This window comes from Urocitellus parryii, unplaced genomic scaffold (genome assembly GCF_045843805.1).
Source record: "Urocitellus parryii isolate mUroPar1 unplaced genomic scaffold, mUroPar1.hap1 Scaffold_37, whole genome shotgun sequence".
NCBI lineage: Eukaryota > Metazoa > Chordata > Mammalia > Rodentia > Sciuridae > Urocitellus > Urocitellus parryii.
This window is the reverse complement of record NW_027553327.1, coordinates 10,690,890-10,708,767: the sequence shown is the minus strand read 5'-3', so window position 1 is coordinate 10,708,767 and position 17,878 is coordinate 10,690,890. Positions and strand designations below refer to the sequence as shown.

General features: G+C 34.5%; 1 long non-coding RNA gene across 1 annotated transcript in view; it reads left to right on the top strand.

Annotated features, from left to right (window-relative positions):
* LOC144252128 (uncharacterized) overlaps positions 1-17,878 on the top strand; it is a 31,431-nt gene that overhangs the window by 8,182 nt on the left and 5,371 nt on the right. Inside the window, exon 4 of the long non-coding RNA XR_013342916.1 lies at positions 9,777-9,895. This is a non-coding gene — a long non-coding RNA (uncharacterized LOC144252128). The remainder of the gene's footprint in view (positions 1-9,776; positions 9,896-17,878) is intronic.

The following is a 17,878-nucleotide window of genomic DNA, read 5'->3' as shown; positions in this document are numbered from 1 at the left end:
AACATATCCCAAGGGAGGAGAACAATGTTCTTGCAATTACTTTTCTCTAAGGAGTATCTTAGTATGGTGATGAATGACCTTTTTTCCCCCCAGCACTGAGGATTGAACTGAGGAGTGCTCTACCACTGAGCTACATCTGCAGTCATTTAATGTTTGTTTTGTTTTTGTTTTCCTTGAGACAGAGTCTCACCAAGTTGCCCAAGCTCTCCTCAAACTTACCATTCTCCTACTTCTCAACCTCCTGAGTAGGTAGGATTATAGGCATGTACTATTGTACTGGCTACAAATTATATGTTTTTAAATCAGGAAATTGTCATTTAGAGAATATTATTCCCATGAGTCCTTTCTATATAAATTATTATAGAGCAAGCTTCACACAACCAATTGAAGAGACATTATCGTTAATAGATTATCCTATATTGTAGTTAATTGTATGGAAAAGAAACAATGTAGCAAAAATGAAATCATAAAAACAAAGACATTTCACATAGTAATGTAGATTAAAATGTCATCCAACTATAAATTCCCTCAAAATGCATGGACCAAGATCCTACCCAAGATTGAGACTTGAGGAAGGACTGACTGTATCCTTTAAAGGCACAAACTCGTTTTTTCTTCTCTTTGGTACCCTGTGCCACACTGTAAAGAAGCCCAGGCTATCTTGCTAGAGGGAGAGTCCATTTGAAGAAAGCCCCTGACATTTGAAAGACCACATGGAAAGGGAGACTACATAAAGCCAACAGTCAGCACCTTAGTTCCGGACATACAAAGCCATCTCAGACCTTGTAGTCTAAATCAGGCGTTTGCTGTATGGGTGAGCCTAGGTGACACTGGAGCAGAACCTTGGTTAAAGTCTTGACTTACAAAATTATGAGAAATAAAATGGTTGTTTGTTTGGTAGTGGGGATTGAATTCAGAGGCTCTCGGCCACTGAGCCACATCCCGAGCCCTATTTTGTGTTTTATTTAGAGACAGGGTGTCACTGAGTTGCTTAGTGCCTCGCCATTACTGAGGCTGGCTTTGAACTCTCAATCCTCCTACCTCAGCCTCCTGAGCCACTGGAATTACAGGTGTGCACCACCACTCCTGGCAAATGGTTATTTTTTAAAGCCACTAAATTTTGGAATTTTAAAAAATATAGCAATAGATAACTAAAACACTGTTTATTGATGATTTGCAGGGCTTTTATTTAATGACCAGTTTTATTAAAGAATACCCCATTTATTTCTACTGTGATCAGCAAACAAACTGATATTCAATATTTAAAATTTTTTGAAACTGATTAGTTTGCCAAGAATATAACCTATCTTGCAAATTTTCATGAGGACTAGAAAAGAATATATATTCTGGAGTTGTTGGGCATTATCAGTCAATGTCAATAAGGTTAAGGTGGTTGATAGTTTTGTTCAGACTCTTGTGTATCATTAGTGATTTTTTATACTGTTACTATCAGTTGTTAAAAGGCTGTTAAAAATTCAAAGTATGGATTTATCTCTTCAGTTTTGTCAGCTTTCATATATTTGGGGCATATAAATGTTTGGTTGTATGGTGTCATGTTTCTGTGTTCTTAAAAAACACATTATGGTATTATGAAATGTCTTTCTTATCTCTTATAAAACTCTTTATCTTGAATTTAAATTCATCTGATGTTAGTATAGCCTCTGCATTCTTCTTGGCTTACTATTAATGATGTATTTTTATTTAATGTAATTAAATAAAATTACATTAAATAAAAATTAAATTTTATTTAATTTATCCACTAGCTTTTAGCTGTATTGCTTTACATTATTGTTTTAGCAATGTTTCCAGGAATTATGAAATGCATTCTTTAATTTATCACAGTTTTCATAGTTTAAATTGTGATACTTTCTCACATTTCCCCAAGTCTTTTGTGCTTTGTCGTCATACATATTACAGCTGTATACCCTATGTTTTTTACCTTAGTCATGTTTCCAAGAAATTAAAAGAATAAATATGTATACATATTGCCTTTTATATTTACCTACATTTTACTATTTCTAGTACTTTTCATTTCTGTTTATGGTGCATTGTCTTTAAAAATATCTACCCCAAATTCTCCACATTCCTGTATCATGTTGCTTCTCTCATTATGAAGTAATATCTATTTTCCCACCCACTGAGTCTGGGCTGGTCTTTTGTCTTGTTTTAATGAACAAAATATATTTTTGGTGAAAGTGATTCCATGCCAATCCTAGACATAACACCCTGGGAAGGTGTATACATTCTACTATTATCCTCTAGAAATCTAATCAACAAATAAAAAATTTTAGAATGACTGAATGACTAAAAGCATTTGAAGAGATAAGCCTGACCCAACCAGTTGAGCTAGCAGACATGTAAACGAAGCTATTTTGTCAGTTCTACCTTTGGTTAAACAATTCCTGCTAAAGGAAACCACGTAAGCAGTAATAAATACCTAGAGCAAAGGACCCATCAGGTTATGTAAAGCCAAATCATAGAATAAGGAGAAATAACAAAGAATTTTTATATTAAACCATTAAGTTTATTACACAGTGAACTAAAGCACACAGTGCATCTGTTTCTACCTGATGGATCATCTCCTTTTATCCTGAAGAGGTTCTTTTAGCATTAATAGTAGAGATCTATTGGTATTGAATTTTCTTTTTATTTATTTGAAAAAGTCTATTCTGCTTTCAGTTTTGAAGAGTATTTATCCTGGATTAGCAGTTTTTTTCTTCTAGCACCTTAAACCTTTCCATTAACTTTAACCTCTCATTTCTGATAAGAAGTCAGCTATCATTTTAGTCATTTTTACCAATGTAAAACACACCACTTTTTTCTAATTGCCTTCAAGACCTTTTTCCTCCTAATTGATTATTTACAGTTGACTCTGATGCATCTAGGTGTGATTTGCTTTGTAACTAACCTTAGTATTCACTGAGTTTCCTAAATCTGTTAACATCTTTTTTGTTAATTTGGGATAATTTTAGCCATCATTGTCTTAAATATTTTTTTCTGTACAATTTATGCGTCTATTCTTCTAGAAATCTAATTATATGTATGTTAGGTCACTTTGTACTGATAGTAACCAAGTCTCTATTTTTTTCTTTCTGATTTTTAGACCAGATAATTTTTCTTGGTCTATCTCCAAGTTAACTTTTTGCTGTTTTTGCACTATACAATCTGATGATAGATTTGTTTCATGAATTTTTCATTTCAAATACTATACTTTTTATTTCTTTTAAAAGAATTTTTTCATTTATATGTTGACACCCATATCTACTTATTCATTATGATTAAGCTTTTCTTTAACTCCTTGAAATTAGTTATTAAAACTACTTAAATTTTTTTTCGGCTAATCCTAACATCTGGGTCAGCTCATGGAACTTTTTTTATATGTGATATTTTCTCTTGTGGTTCTCATTTTTCTATCTTCTTTGCATTCTGGCAAAATTTAATGATATTCTACATGCCTATAATCCCAGCGACTCAGGAGGCTAAGGCGGGAGGATCAAAGCTAGCCTCTGCAACTAAGGGATGCACTTAGCAACTCAGTGAGACCCTGTATCTAAATAAAATGCAAAAAAGTGCTGAGGTTGTGGCTCAATGGTTAAGCACCCCTGGGTTCAATCCCTGGTACCAAAAAAATTTTTTTTAATTATATTCTGGTCATTTATACATGATACATCATAGGAAGTCTGGATTATGTTGTCTTCCTATAAAGGATATTCTGTTTTGTGTGTCATGCAGGCTAATTACTGGTGAATTGTTTTGATCATATTAGATTTGGTATTACTATTATTATTATTATTTGGTTCCAGAGATTGAACTCAGGGTACTCAATTACTGAGCCACATCCCCAGACCTATTTTGTATTTTATTGAGAGACAGGGTCTTGCTGAGCTGCTTTAGCACCTCGATTTACTAAGGCTGGCTTTGAGCTCGTGATCCTCTTGGTTCATGCACCTGAGTCACTGGGATTATAGGCATATTCCACCGCGCCTCACTAGGTTTGGTATTTTTCTTTATTTCCATATTTCATGGTGCATTATACTTGTACATAATGGTGGGATTTGTTGTTATGTTTGCATGCATATGTACAATACAGTGATAAAACTTAGCCAATATCGTTCTCGAGTATTTCTCTTTTACCTGCTTTCCTCTCTCCCCTGATCCCTTTCCTCTACTGATCTCCCTTTGATTGTCGTCAGATTCCTTTCACACACACACACCTTTCTTTTTCTTTTTCCTTTCTGGCTGCCACATACATTTTCAGCATGAATCAATTTTGGTTTCAAATTTAGGTCTACCTTTTTCCCTTTACTCTTTTGTGTGTGGTTCTTTTTGCTAAGGCTTATTTCTGAACTCTTAATTAAGTACCTGATATATTAGTGAAGCTGCTGCAACCTGACTCTGCTGGAAACCTAATTTCTTCCAACATTGCCATTTAGCATCATCTTCAGTCTCCTTTATAGCAGTCAAACTCTGCTAAGCCTTAAAGAGTCTCATCTGGTACATTCATATGAAAAATGAATTTCCTCCAGGCTTTTAGTATTCTCTCTCTAACACACACACATAATCACATTGCACCCACCATAAATAGCTCAGACATTCTTGTCCACAAAATTCCAACCACTATGATAATCTTGCACTTTGATAATTTTCTCCTTAACTCAGTATGACCTCCATCTTACTTGAGCTTCATCTCCCTAATTGTGTTTTGTGCACCAGGCCTACAGTCATGTCTGAAATTAATACCTGAAAATGTTTAGTTTTCCTAGTTTTATACACTTTTGTGTCAGGAAAACAAATCCAGTACAGTAGATCTATAACAGTTTCAAGTAAAAGTACTAAATTACTTATATCCTTGCCCATCAATAGTGGTAGAGGCACTTAGGTGAACTTACATAGAAACTGCAACATCTTACATACTCAACAACAATTTCATTGCCCATGGAACCCAAAATTAATTGAAAGAGTAAACCCCAAAATGGATATCTGAAAAATAAACTGGTCAAAATTAGTAAGGCAATCAGACTTAAATAATCATATATTTTACCAATAGCACTAGCTTAAAAGTATGGGTCTACAATAACTAGAAAAATACAAGTTAATGGCTAGAGTCATAAAAGTTTCTATTATGATAGGCAGTCTCTTATGATGCTTTAATATTATATGATAGTTGTGAAATGATTACAAACTAATAATGAACATAATCTATTTGCAGATTACAATATTCTTCCCTGTATTATCTACAAAGTTTAGATACACCTCAAAATGCCCTGGAAAAGAAATTTCTTAAGTCTCATCAAAATGAACTGCCAGGTTTTTTTCCTACATTTGACATGACACAGTGCCAAGATTTCTAGTCCTGAATACACACTTTCTATAGGGAAGGGACATTTATCTTGGCAATTAATAGATCATTTATCTCATTTCATACAGCCAATTTTAGTCGTAAGAAAAGAAATGTTTATGTATTTATTCTGCTGACTTTAATCTATAATCTAATCAGGGATCAACAAACTTTGCCTGAAAAGAGACTGATAATAAATATATTAGACTTTGTAGGCAAGTCTTCATTGCCACTCAAGTGCCAATGTAGCACAAAAACAGCCTAGACTGTGGGTAAATAATATAAGCTTCTGTATTCTAATAAAACTTTGTTTACAAACGCAAGTGTTATTGTTGGACACCGTGAAAGAAAGAAAGAAAGAAGGGAGGGAGGAAGGGAGGGAGAGAGAAGGTGGGGGGAAAGAATGAAAGAAAGAAAGAAAGAGAAAAAAGGAATAAAGAGAACAATTTAAAAAAAAAACAGTGTCAGGCTGACAGGTATGATTTGCTCATCACTGTTCCAGAGTATTAATGTTTATGCTCACAATAGATGTTTGGCTAGGCTGTATACATACATACATACATACATATATACATGAAAGCAATTTTGTTCTTTTGTTTGCTTTCTTTTATTTTTTCCATTTTTTTGTTGATACATTATAGTCGTAAATCATGGCAGTATTTGTCGTAACATATTTCCACATGCACAATATAACACTATAGTTTGGCCAATATCATTCCCCAGTATTTTCCATTCACTCCTCCCTCTCCTGGTCCCTTTCCTACACTCTACTGATCTCCTTTTGATTTTCACTTTTCTTTTCCTTTCTCCTCTCTTGCTTCCACATCCGAGAGAAAACATATGCTCCCTTGATTTTATGAGTTTAGCTTATTTTGTGTAACAGAATGTTCTAAAGTTTCATCCGTTTTCCAGCAAATGACATAATTCACATTTATGGCTGAATAAAGCTCCATTGTGTGTATATGCCACATTTTCTTTATTTATTCATCCTTGATAAGCACCTAGTTTGGTTCCAAAGTTTGGCAACTGTGAATTGTGCTGCTATAAACATGGGTATGCATGTACTACTCTAGTATTATGACTTTAATTCTTTAGGATAAACATTGAGTAGTTGTATACCTGGGTTATATGGTGGTTTCCTGCCTAGTCATTTGAGGAACCTCCATACTGATTTCAATAGTGGTTATATTCATTTACAATCCTATCAACAGAGAAAAAAGTGTCCCTTCTCCACATTCTCTCTAGCATTTATTATTGTTCATATTCTTTTTTTAAGTAGTTGGACACAATACCTTTATTTTTATTTATTTATTTTTAATGTGGTGCTGAGGACCGAACCCAGGGCCTTGCACGTGCTAGACAAGCAATCTGCTGTTGAGCCACAACCCCAGCCCCATATCATTCATATTTTTGATGGCTGCTATTCTGACTAGAGTGAGATGAAAGCTCACTGTAGTTTTGATTTGCATTTCCCTAATTGCTATTGATGTTGAACATTTTCATAGATTTGTTGTCCATTTTTATTTCTTCTTTTGAGAAGTGTCTGTTTAATTCATTTGCCCAATTAAGCTAGGATATTTGAGGTTTTGGTGTTAAGTTTTTTAAAGTTTCTTATATAGTCTGGATATTAATCCTGTGTCAAAAGAGTAGTTAGCAGGGCTGGGGATGTGGCTCAAGCGGTAGCACGCTCGCCTTGCATGCATGCAGTCCAGGTTCGATCCTCAGTACCACATTACAAACAAAGATGTTGTGTCCACCGAAAACTAAAAAATAAATATTAAAAAATTCTCTCTCGCTTTCTTTAAAAAAAGAAAAAAAGAGTAGTTAGCAAATATATTTTCTCCCATTCCATAGGTTCTTTCTTCATGTTACCAATTGTTTCCTTTGTGTGCAGAAGCTTTTTAATTTGATGCCATTCTGTTTATTAACTTTTGTCATTATTTTCTGAGCTTTAGGAGTTCTAATAAGAAAGTCATTGCCTGTACCTATATGCTGGAGTCTCAAACCTATATTTTCTTCCAAGGATTTGCATAGTTTCTGGTCTAATTCCTGGGCTTTTGATCTCTTTCAATTTTGTACAGGGTCTAGTCTTATTTGTCTACATATGGGTAATCAATTTTTCTGGCACCATTTGTTTAAAGCCTGTCTTTTCTCCCAATGTGTTTTTGGCATCTTTGTCAAGAATCAGATGACTGTTAACTGTGTTGGATCTTTTTCCGTGTCTTCTCTTCTTTCCCATTGGTCTATGTATCTGGTTTTATGACAGAGCCATGCAGTGGTTATTTCAATAGCTTTGTAGTATAATTTGAAGTCAGGTATTGTGATGATGCCTCCAGCTTGCTTTATTGACTTAGAATTGTTTTGGCTATTCTGAATATTTTATTCTTCCAAATGGATTTCAGGACTGTTTTTTCCAGTTCTGGAAAATGATATTTATTATTATTATTATTATTATTATTTTAAATTTATATGACAACAGAATGCATTACAATTCATATTACATATATAGAGCACAATTTTTCATATCTCTCGTTGTATACAAAGTATATTCACACCAATTTGTGGGTATTTTGATGGGAATTGCATCAAATCTGTATGTTGCTCATAAAACCAATTTCAAACATATACAATCATATTAGTAGTGATTTTAGTGTCCAAAAAGAGATCTACTAAACAGTAATTACTGGGCTGGTTTGGTGACTTGTAGTCCTAACTACTCAGAAGGCCAAGCCAGGAGGATTGCTTGAGTCCAGGAGTTGGAGATCAGGTTAGGCGACATAGCAAGACCCCCATCTTAAAAATAATAATAATTACTGATGTCAAAACACATCTCAATCATTATGATAGTCACTAACTCTTCATTGTTTTCCTTGAAACTCTAATATACAATTAGTGAATGTCAATTTAGGACTAATTGTGCTGTTTTATAGAGGAGAAAGCTGATTATAATAGTAAATGAAATCAGCTATCATGAACTGATTTGTGTTTATTTAATTACAATTATCATGCTGATGACTCTAATATGTAAAGTCTCCACCTATAGTCCCCTAGGTGCTAATTTTAAAAACGTGAGTTTTCACTAAAAATAAGAAAAGAAACCCCTCCATATGCATTTCAATAATTCAAATTGTATCATAATTTGACTATTAACACAATGCAACTAGTTCAGATTTAAATTCAAGATTACACAGTGCAAAAGAGGGAATAGTCTTGGAAAGGAAAGTAGAAAAATGTAAGATCCCTCTTAGAGGTCAGAAAAAATAAATTCAAAAATGTGATTTTTTTAAAGGTAGTGTTAACTTGAAGTGGAAAACAAAAAGCAAAAAAACCTTTGAAGCAAATTCAGTTGTGTTTACAAGGGCCTTTGAGTTTCTTTGATGTTTTAGTGATTCTGGTTTTTAAAATGTTGATTTGTGGAGGATGGGCACAGGGGATTGAATCTAGGTGCTTAACCACTGATCCACATCACCAGCCCTTTTTTACATTTTTTTAATTTTGAGATAGGAAATCCATAAATTACTTAAGGCCTTGCTAAATTGCTGATGGTGACTTTGAACTCAAGATCCTCCTGCCTCAGCCTCCAGAGCCACTGGGATTACAGTGTGCATCATGAAGCCCAGCCTTAAATGTTGATTTTATAATCCTTTCTTTTTAGCTGATAAGAGAAATTACAAAATACAGAATACTTGCAAACTACAAAATATAGGATACTTACAACTAAAGGTGCTTTGTTAAATGATCAGAGTTTAACTAACATTTCAAGCAGTGACTCTCAAACTGGGAGAGTGATACTAGTCTTTTCAAGAGAAGTTTAGAAATGCCTGGGGGCATTTTGTTGTTGTTTCACCATGACTGAGGAAACTACTAACATTTTTTGGCCAGGCCCATAGATAGTATATAACCTTCAGCTAGTAGGAATAGTCCAAACCAAAGTACCAATAGAGTTCTATCAAGAAACCCTGGTGCAAAGAAGTAATCTACCAAGGAAAACACAGTTGCAGTTAAGTAAGAGAACAGAGCAGGTGCCGGGTGCAGTGCTTCATGCCTGTAATCCCAGTGGCTCTGGAGGCTGAGGCAGGAGGATCGTGAGTTCAAAGCCAGCCTCAGCAAAAGTAAGGCCCTAAACAATTCAGTGAGACCTTATCTCTAAATAAAATACAAAATAGGGCTGGAGATGTGATTCAGTGGTCTAGAGCCCTTGAGTTCAATCCCTGTTACCAAAGAAAAATAGACCACCCAGGTGACTTGTTTGTACCAGTAGGTCTACCTAAAACGAAAAGGGATTTTATGCAGTCAAATTTTTTTATTATCCATTTAAATATAATTCTTTATTTCTTTATGTTTGTCAAGAAGTAAATATATTTAAGATAACAATGAAAAATAATAAAAGAATGACAAGTGTAGGAACCTAATGATGACTTACACTTTTTGATTACAGACTTGACATTCATCTGAAATGACAATGCAATCCCTAGCTACTGCAACAGAAATCCTAACCTCTGAGTGAAAAAAAAGAGGGATGTTGAGATACCTTCAATCATCTTTTCTCACTTCTGAGTAAGTACCAAGAGAGGTTGGCCAAAAATATTTTAAAACCTAAAACATACTATTAAACTTGGCTTTTCTTTAAAATAAGTGCAAGTATATGATATGGCCTAGTGTTAATTTACAATCCCTACTTTCTTATGCTTTGACTGTCTTTAAATGTGCCCAGTTTGAACTGAGATGTGCCATAAGTCAGATATCAAAGACTTATTATGAAGAATGTAAAATAACAGTTATATTTTTATTATGATTACAGGTTAAAAGGATGTCATTTTGAATATATTGAATTATGTAAAATGTATTATTAAATGAAGCTCATCTGTCTTACTTTTTAAAATATGACTTCTAGAAAATTTAATTTACATGTAGAGTTAATATTATATTTCTATTGGTGGTTCTAAGGGATCAGTGAGAAATAAGAGAAAGATCATGTTCAGATTCTCTATTTCATCATTTGCGTTTGATGTCATTCACTGATCCTCCTTATGTATTCCAAACCATTTCAAATTTCATTTGGATTTGGGTAAGACTGAGCTTTCATGCTAATCACAGAGAACTTACTTTCCCATATATATTTGTTCAGTGTCCCCCACTGAGTATAGTCTTCATAATAGTGTTTATGGTCCTGTTTCTAATTTTATACTGCATGCATCAGTTAAAATGCTGAAGATTCAGGAGGGTTTGCTTTGCTTCAGTGTATGCTCTGGTAGACTATATGTTATCCCGAAGAACATATTTTCTCCTCCACTCTCCCTGTCTCCTCCAAGAGGTGCTTGTGATCTTCCAAGCACACTTTTGGAGGATGTTATCAGCCTTACTTTGTTTCAGTGAGAAGAGAACAGTTTCCAGAGTATGCACTATCTAAAAATGTCTTCTTAGTGATGAAAGCATTTATTGCCAAGACTTTTGTTGCTTTGTCAATTGTCTATATTGGCTGTAACCGCCAGGATTTTGCTGTTTAATTATTTAAACCCCATAAATGGGCAATCTTTCATATATTATCTCATTTTCTTCTTAAAAAGTGAATTATAAAATTTTAACTTTGACCCCATATTTGTATAGATGAAATATCTGAGACTCAGAAAAGTTAATGATTTCCCTATAGTCACACAATTAGACTTCTGACTCTTACTACAATCTTTTTGGCTATATTCCTTACTTCTGCTGCTGTTCTAGTAAGGAAGTAATTTATATTTCTGAAAACTAAATGTATAAAGCCCAACAGTGCACTGTGGAAATTGAGATGTGCAGGCCACAAGTCCCCAACATCTGTTCTGCATTTATTTCAACACACCAAATATTTGACCTCCGTGAAAAGAATGCCAAGGTAAATTAGGCAGAACCAGAAACGGGAACTCATATATATGCCATATATTAGTGGCAATTTCAGATGTTTGAGTTTCTTTCTTTGTACAGTTGAAAGTGGAATAATATTTCAGGGCTAAACAAACAGTAGATGCTGGCAGAAGACCTTGCCTTGTATATGACTCACTTCCATTAGTACAGTACACTTCAACATGACTTTTTAATTGTGGGGAGTGCCTCAGCCCTACTGGTCATGCCCAGCCTAAACCTCCATCTTCCCTGGATTTAAGGGCAAGATACTTGTTTAAATTCCACTTAAGTTATATGATCCCTTTACTTAAAGTCTAATATTTTCTGCATTTTTATTCTATTAAGTCTAAATCCTTATGCTTGATTTTCAAGGAATTTCATAATCTGACCTAAGCACACAAATATGTCATCCTTTATAGAATCCTTTCCTCTTAGCAAAATGAGGTGTCCTTACTGTCCTTTAAACATACTTCTTTCTGCTGAGTCTTTCTTATGCTGTTTAATTCACTTGCCTTTTATTCTCTTTTTAGAATCTGAATCCTATGTACTTATCCAGGTCTAGCTCAAATCCCAAGACTCATCTCTTACTTTTAACTCTTTAGTGTTTACAATTTGTACCAAAATACATTTTAGCATTTATTTTGTGGCAGGGTAGTGCCCTTTCCACCCCCCCACTACACTAACTTTTACCAAGGAGGAAACTGGTGTTACCAAGAAAGACCTGTTTATTTTTTTAGGAGTTCCCACTCTCGGGATTATAATGAGGATCTAGAGTCACCTCCACCCTTGGAGATAGATCCCAGATTGGGGTCCTTCGGCACAGGTGTAAAGGTTGATCCATTGCCTAAACCTCTTACACTGGCACAGAAGATGATGTACACACACACACACATACACACACGCGCCAAAACTCGAAGGAAGGAAGGGAGGGAGGGAGGGAGACCCTTTGAAATCCATTGAGAAATGATACTGTTCTGGTCAACCTGACAGAAAATGGGTATTTGTTGTCATTTTCTGACTTACCATATTGTGACCAAGCATAGTGCTTTTATTTTTATTATTTTTTTTACTAAGACCTTTACTAGGATTCACCTGGTTTATAACTTTCTACCTTTAAATATAACTGAATCTGCTGGAAGGTGGTGGCAGAGTCTGTAATCCCAGATATTCAGGAGGCTGAGGCTGGAGGATCACAAGTTTGAGGTAAATGTGGGGAACTGAGCCAGACTCTGTTTCAAAATAAAAACTAAACTGGTGGCACACACCTGTAATCCCATCAGCTCAGAATGGTGAAACAGGAGAATTGGGATTTCAAAGCCAACCTTAGCAACTTAACGAGGCCCTGAGTAACTCAGTGGGACCTATCTCTAAATAAAATACAAAAGAGGGCTGGGGATGTGGCTCAGTGGTTGAGTTCCCAAGAGTTCCATCTCTGATAGCAAAAAAAAAAAAATTAATAATAAATGAACAAATAAAATGGGCTGGGGAGTAGCTCAGCAGTAGAGCACCCCTGGATATTTGTACTAGGGAGTACAAAAAAAAAAAAAGAATTTTCAATGCATATTACTTTTTGTCTAGTTTATTTCACTCAGAATCTCCCTGTTTTTGCTATTATCAATAGTTCTTTATTCTTGCTAAGTATGTTTCCAAAATTTATTATCTATTTTCCTATTGATATACATTGGGGATTTTTTTTAAGTAAACCAGGTTATATTTATACAGTGGAAAATTATTAAGCAATGAAAATAAGAAGTACATTCACATTCAACAACTTGGATAATCTTATAAAAATACATATGGAGCTAAAAAAAAGCCACATACCAAAGATCACATGTGTATGATTACACTGTATAAAGTAACAAAACAGGCAAAACTAATCCTTGTTATTAGAAGTTAAAATAGTGCCTAACTCTGGGGAAGCGGAGGGAATAATTAGGGGAGCAATAAGAAAGGGCTCATGAAGGTGCATTTGATGTCCAGTTTCTTGACCTGGGTTAGGGTTCAGTGGATATGTTTACTTTGTGATAATTCATTGTGCTATATGTGATTTTCTTTTGTCTGTTATATTTAATAAAAGAGAAGCTCTATTAACAGTAAAAAAATCAGTCTCTACATTCATGTAAAAGTTAGTAATCAAATGCCTACTATATGGTTAATATGAGTATAAGGGTTCTGAGGCATGTAAGACAGACATGTTCCCACAGTCCAACATTGGGGATTTTTTGACTATTACAAATAAAACCACCATGAATAGTTGTGCACAAGTCTCAGTGTGGATGTATGCTTTTATTTCTCTGGAGTAAATATCTCGACAGATGTGATTTAACTTTTAAAGCAACTGCCAAACAGTTTTCTAACAGTTTGTGCCATTGTTTGTACTACATGTTATAGTCTGCAGTTCTAAGAGAGATACCATAGTCTTCATCTTTGTCAACATTTGTTATGATCAGTCTTAAATTTTGTCCATCCTACTGTATGTGTAATAACATTGCAGTTTTGATTTACATTTCAACTTACGTTGGATATCCTTTCATGTGCACATTCACCATATTTGTATCTACTTTGGTGAAGGAAAAAAATCTTCTGCCCATCTTTTCAAATTGGGTGATTTTTCTTATTAATAAGTTGTAAGAATCATTTGTATATCCTAGATATCATTCCCTTGAGAGAGATATGTTTTGCCAATACTGTGTCCTAGTCTGTCAGCTTACCTTTCCATTTCCATAACAATGAATATAGAATAGACAAAGTTTGTTGTTGTTGTTTTTGGTACTGGGGATTGAACTCAGGGGCATACCACCACTGAGCCACATCCCCAGTCCTATTTAGTATTTTATTTAGAGACAGGGTCTCACTGAGTTGCTTAGTGCCTAACTTTTGCTGAGGCTGGCTTTGAACTTGCAATCCCCCTGTCTCAGCCTCTTGAGCAACTGGTATTACAGGTATGTACCACCACGCCCAGCATGAGACAAAGTTTTTAAGTCTGATTTATTTCTGAGAGGAGAGAGAAAAAAGAGAGCATGAGGCAGAGAGAGCTAGTTAATTTTAAAAGTCTCTGCCAAGCAGCTTTTTATATTTTCTTCCAGAAGTTGTATAGGTTTAGCTGTTACATTTAGGTCTGTAGTCTATTCCTACCAGTAGTGTGTGAGGGCTCCTATTGATCCACATCCTTGCCAACTTATTATTATCTTCTTGATTATAACCATCTTAATAGATGTGAAGTAGTATCTCACTGAGGTTGTACATTTCCCTAATGGTGCTGGGTATCCTTTCATTTGCTTATTTGCTTTTGCATATTTTCTTTGGAAAAATGTCTATTCTAATTTCTTGCCATTTTTTTCATATTGAACAATAAGAATTGCTTGTATATTCTAGGTAGTTATATTCTAACTACATGAATTGTAAATATTTTCTTCTATGATTGTGTTTTCACTTTCTTCGATGGTAGCCTTTAAAAGTTTTAAATTTGATGAAGTTCATTACTTTATTATTTTGGTGCTTGGGCCTTTGGTGTCTTAACTACAAAGTCATTGTCTACTCCAAGATTTACCTATGCTTTCTTACATTTAGTTTTGGTTCATATATGTGTGTGTGTGTGTGTGTGTGTGTGTGTGTGTGTGTGTTGTCCATTTTGAGTTCTTACATTTATGTCTGTGGTCCATTTTCAGGTAATTTTTATGTGGGGTAGGGTTTAACTTAATTCTTTTGCATTAAAGACTACATCATTTTGAAATATATTTTCATTTGGAACGCAATTCTAGGATGTCAGTGTTTTTTTCTTTCAGAACTTGAAAATGTTGATGTACTGTTTTCTGCATGGTTCTTGAATGAATTTTGACATTTTACTTTCACTCCTTTGTACATAATGGTGTCTGTTTTCTGTAGATGCTTTTCAATTTTTTTCTTAGCACTGGTTTTAAGCATTTAGTGTATATTTGTGTCATCTTTATCATTTTTCTTATTCATTGAGCTTTTTGAATCTGAGTGTTCATCAGATATAGAACATTTTTATTTATTATTTATTCAAATGTGTTTTTCTCACCTCTTTTAGGAACTACCATAACATATATATATATATATATGTTGGACTGGTTGAAGCTGTGCATACTGATGCTCTGTTCAGTTCAGTCTCTTTCTCCATGTTTGATTTTGGAGTCTTTATCACTGCATATTCAGTTTGCTGATATTGACTTCTTCAATGTCGAATTTGCTGTTAATCTCATTCAGTGTAATTTTCACCTTAGCCATTGTTTTATCTGATTTTATCTAATTTTATCTGTTTTATCTAATTCAGACATTTTTATATCTTCTTTTTCTCCTTTACATGCTTATTCTTTTCCATAGCATCTTGAACATATGGTATACAACTGTATTAATGTCCTTGTATAATAACTCTATCACAGTGTAATTAATGATCATTTCTATTAATTTTCTTTTCAACATGGGTTATATTTTCCTACCTCTTTGCATGCCTCATACATTTTTATTGGATTCCAAACATTGTGAATTTACCTTGTTGAGTACTGGATATTTTGTATTCGTTTAAATATTCTTGAGCTGTGTATAGCTTTTTTTTCTAAACTATCTTGGAAGCATTTTTATCTTTTTAAGATTCTGCTAGACTGGAGTTACCTTCAATCTCGGGCTAATTTTTCCCTTTTACTGACTATGTTACTTGATGCCCTTTTATTATAGATTTTCCATTCTAGCTGGTGATTACAAAAATTGATCTCCATGCCAACAATCACCACCACCTTCCATTCTGTTCTTTTCTGAAGGTTCTTTCTCTGGCCTTACATGTGTGCCCATTGTTACATAGCCACAGACTTCAGGGGAACCGTCCATAGATGTCTAGAGAGCTAGTGCATGTACACACTCTCCCTCCCTCTGCAATTCCCTACTCTCCCCTTTATTCTGCTCTGGGACTTCTAGCTGCATCTGTCTCTTCAGACTTTAAAATCCATCTCTTCAACTCAGGAGATTTTCTATTTGAGTTTCCCTTCTCTGGATGTGGCCTGAAAAAATTCTTTCCAGGGAGTAAATTGGGATAATCCTAGCACTCATCTCTCATGCTTAACTTTATATTAGAGGTCACTCTTACGCTGCTTATTATCTAATATCTGAGAACTGTTGTTTGTATTTTGTCCACTTTTTTCCAATGTTTTATATGTGAGGGTAAATCTGTTGCCCCTCTTGGAGAGATTTAGTCTTCCATAAATGTTTAATACTATTTTCTGACTCATCATTTACAATAGATGAGGTTCTTCCTGGTAACAGCAGCGTTAGGCCTACTGAATGCTCCTAGGCAAGTGCCTTCACAAGTTTCCAATGGTATATGTTATTATGCTGCCAATTATTTGTTTCAGATATGTTTTTCTTGTCTCATTTAGATTGTACTCTGACATTAGGAACCCTTCATATCTTAGAATTTTATGTCCCCTCCACCCAAACTGGTCACATTTACCTTTAACCATTACTCAACCCTTACCCGTAAGATTTCCCTTTGAGGTATTAAAGAATAATGCACTTGAGATTATTTATCTCCATGCCAACAATCACCACCACATTCTATCCTGTTCCTTTTCTGAAGGTTTTTAATATAACCTTATATTAAACATCATGTTAAACATCAATGCCACATATTTAAATGCTATGAGTAAAAGTGAATGCTGATTCATCCACTAATTGTATGTATCCTGATAGAAAGAACTACCACTACCTTATTGTGGCCAGTTGAGAAATTTTCTTCTCATTATCCACCAGACTAGTTAATATGTCTTTAAGGCAATAAGTTTAAAAAATAATACTGATAAATCAAAGTATTGAAAACTCTACAAAATAAGAAGCTAGTTCTTCAGTAACTGGAAGCACTGACTATGCATATAAAAGTATATCTGATTATGAGTCAAAGTAAATATCAAGAAGATAATATGCAATTAGATCATTTTGCTATTCTGATTTTTCCACCAATGAATTATCATTAATTTCTATTCTACAATAAGAAAAATTCTACAACATACCATATTCTATAATAAGAAAAATAAGAAAAAATTAAAGCTAGTTTTAAAAGATCTACTTAAATATTCCAGTATCATGTAACCAAACAACTACTCTCCACACAAGTATGTTTTCATTCAACAACAAACACATTCAGGGGTACATTCCTGGAGTTGAGGATGCATGCTGCTGAGAGGTGGACCTTAAATGCCTTGTTCTCATAGCTTATTTCCTCTCAGTACTATTTATATATGGGGGCTTAATAGTTAATATAGGTGTTTAGGTTAATAGTGTAGTATATTTATAATATCATTGGAACCATGAGTTTACCCAACAAATCATTTGTTAACTCTCTCATACATTCTAGGCATTTCCCTAGTCACTGATGTAACAGTAGTGAACAAAACAACTAATTTCCTGCTCCTGTTGGAAATTGTGTTTGAGGTTGGCTCAGAGCAGTGAAGTAGATAAACAAATGTAAGGAAAGTGGTAAGAGAAGTCTAAAGTGGAAAGGCAAGTCTGAAGAGAAAGAAAGGCAGGGTAATGGGCTTGATAGTCATGGCAAGAGGCTCTATTTTGTGTAGGATGGCCAGGGAAGGCCTTTATCACATGAAATGCCACTGTTACAGAGACATGATAAAGTGAAGGGGTAGTTAGCTAGTC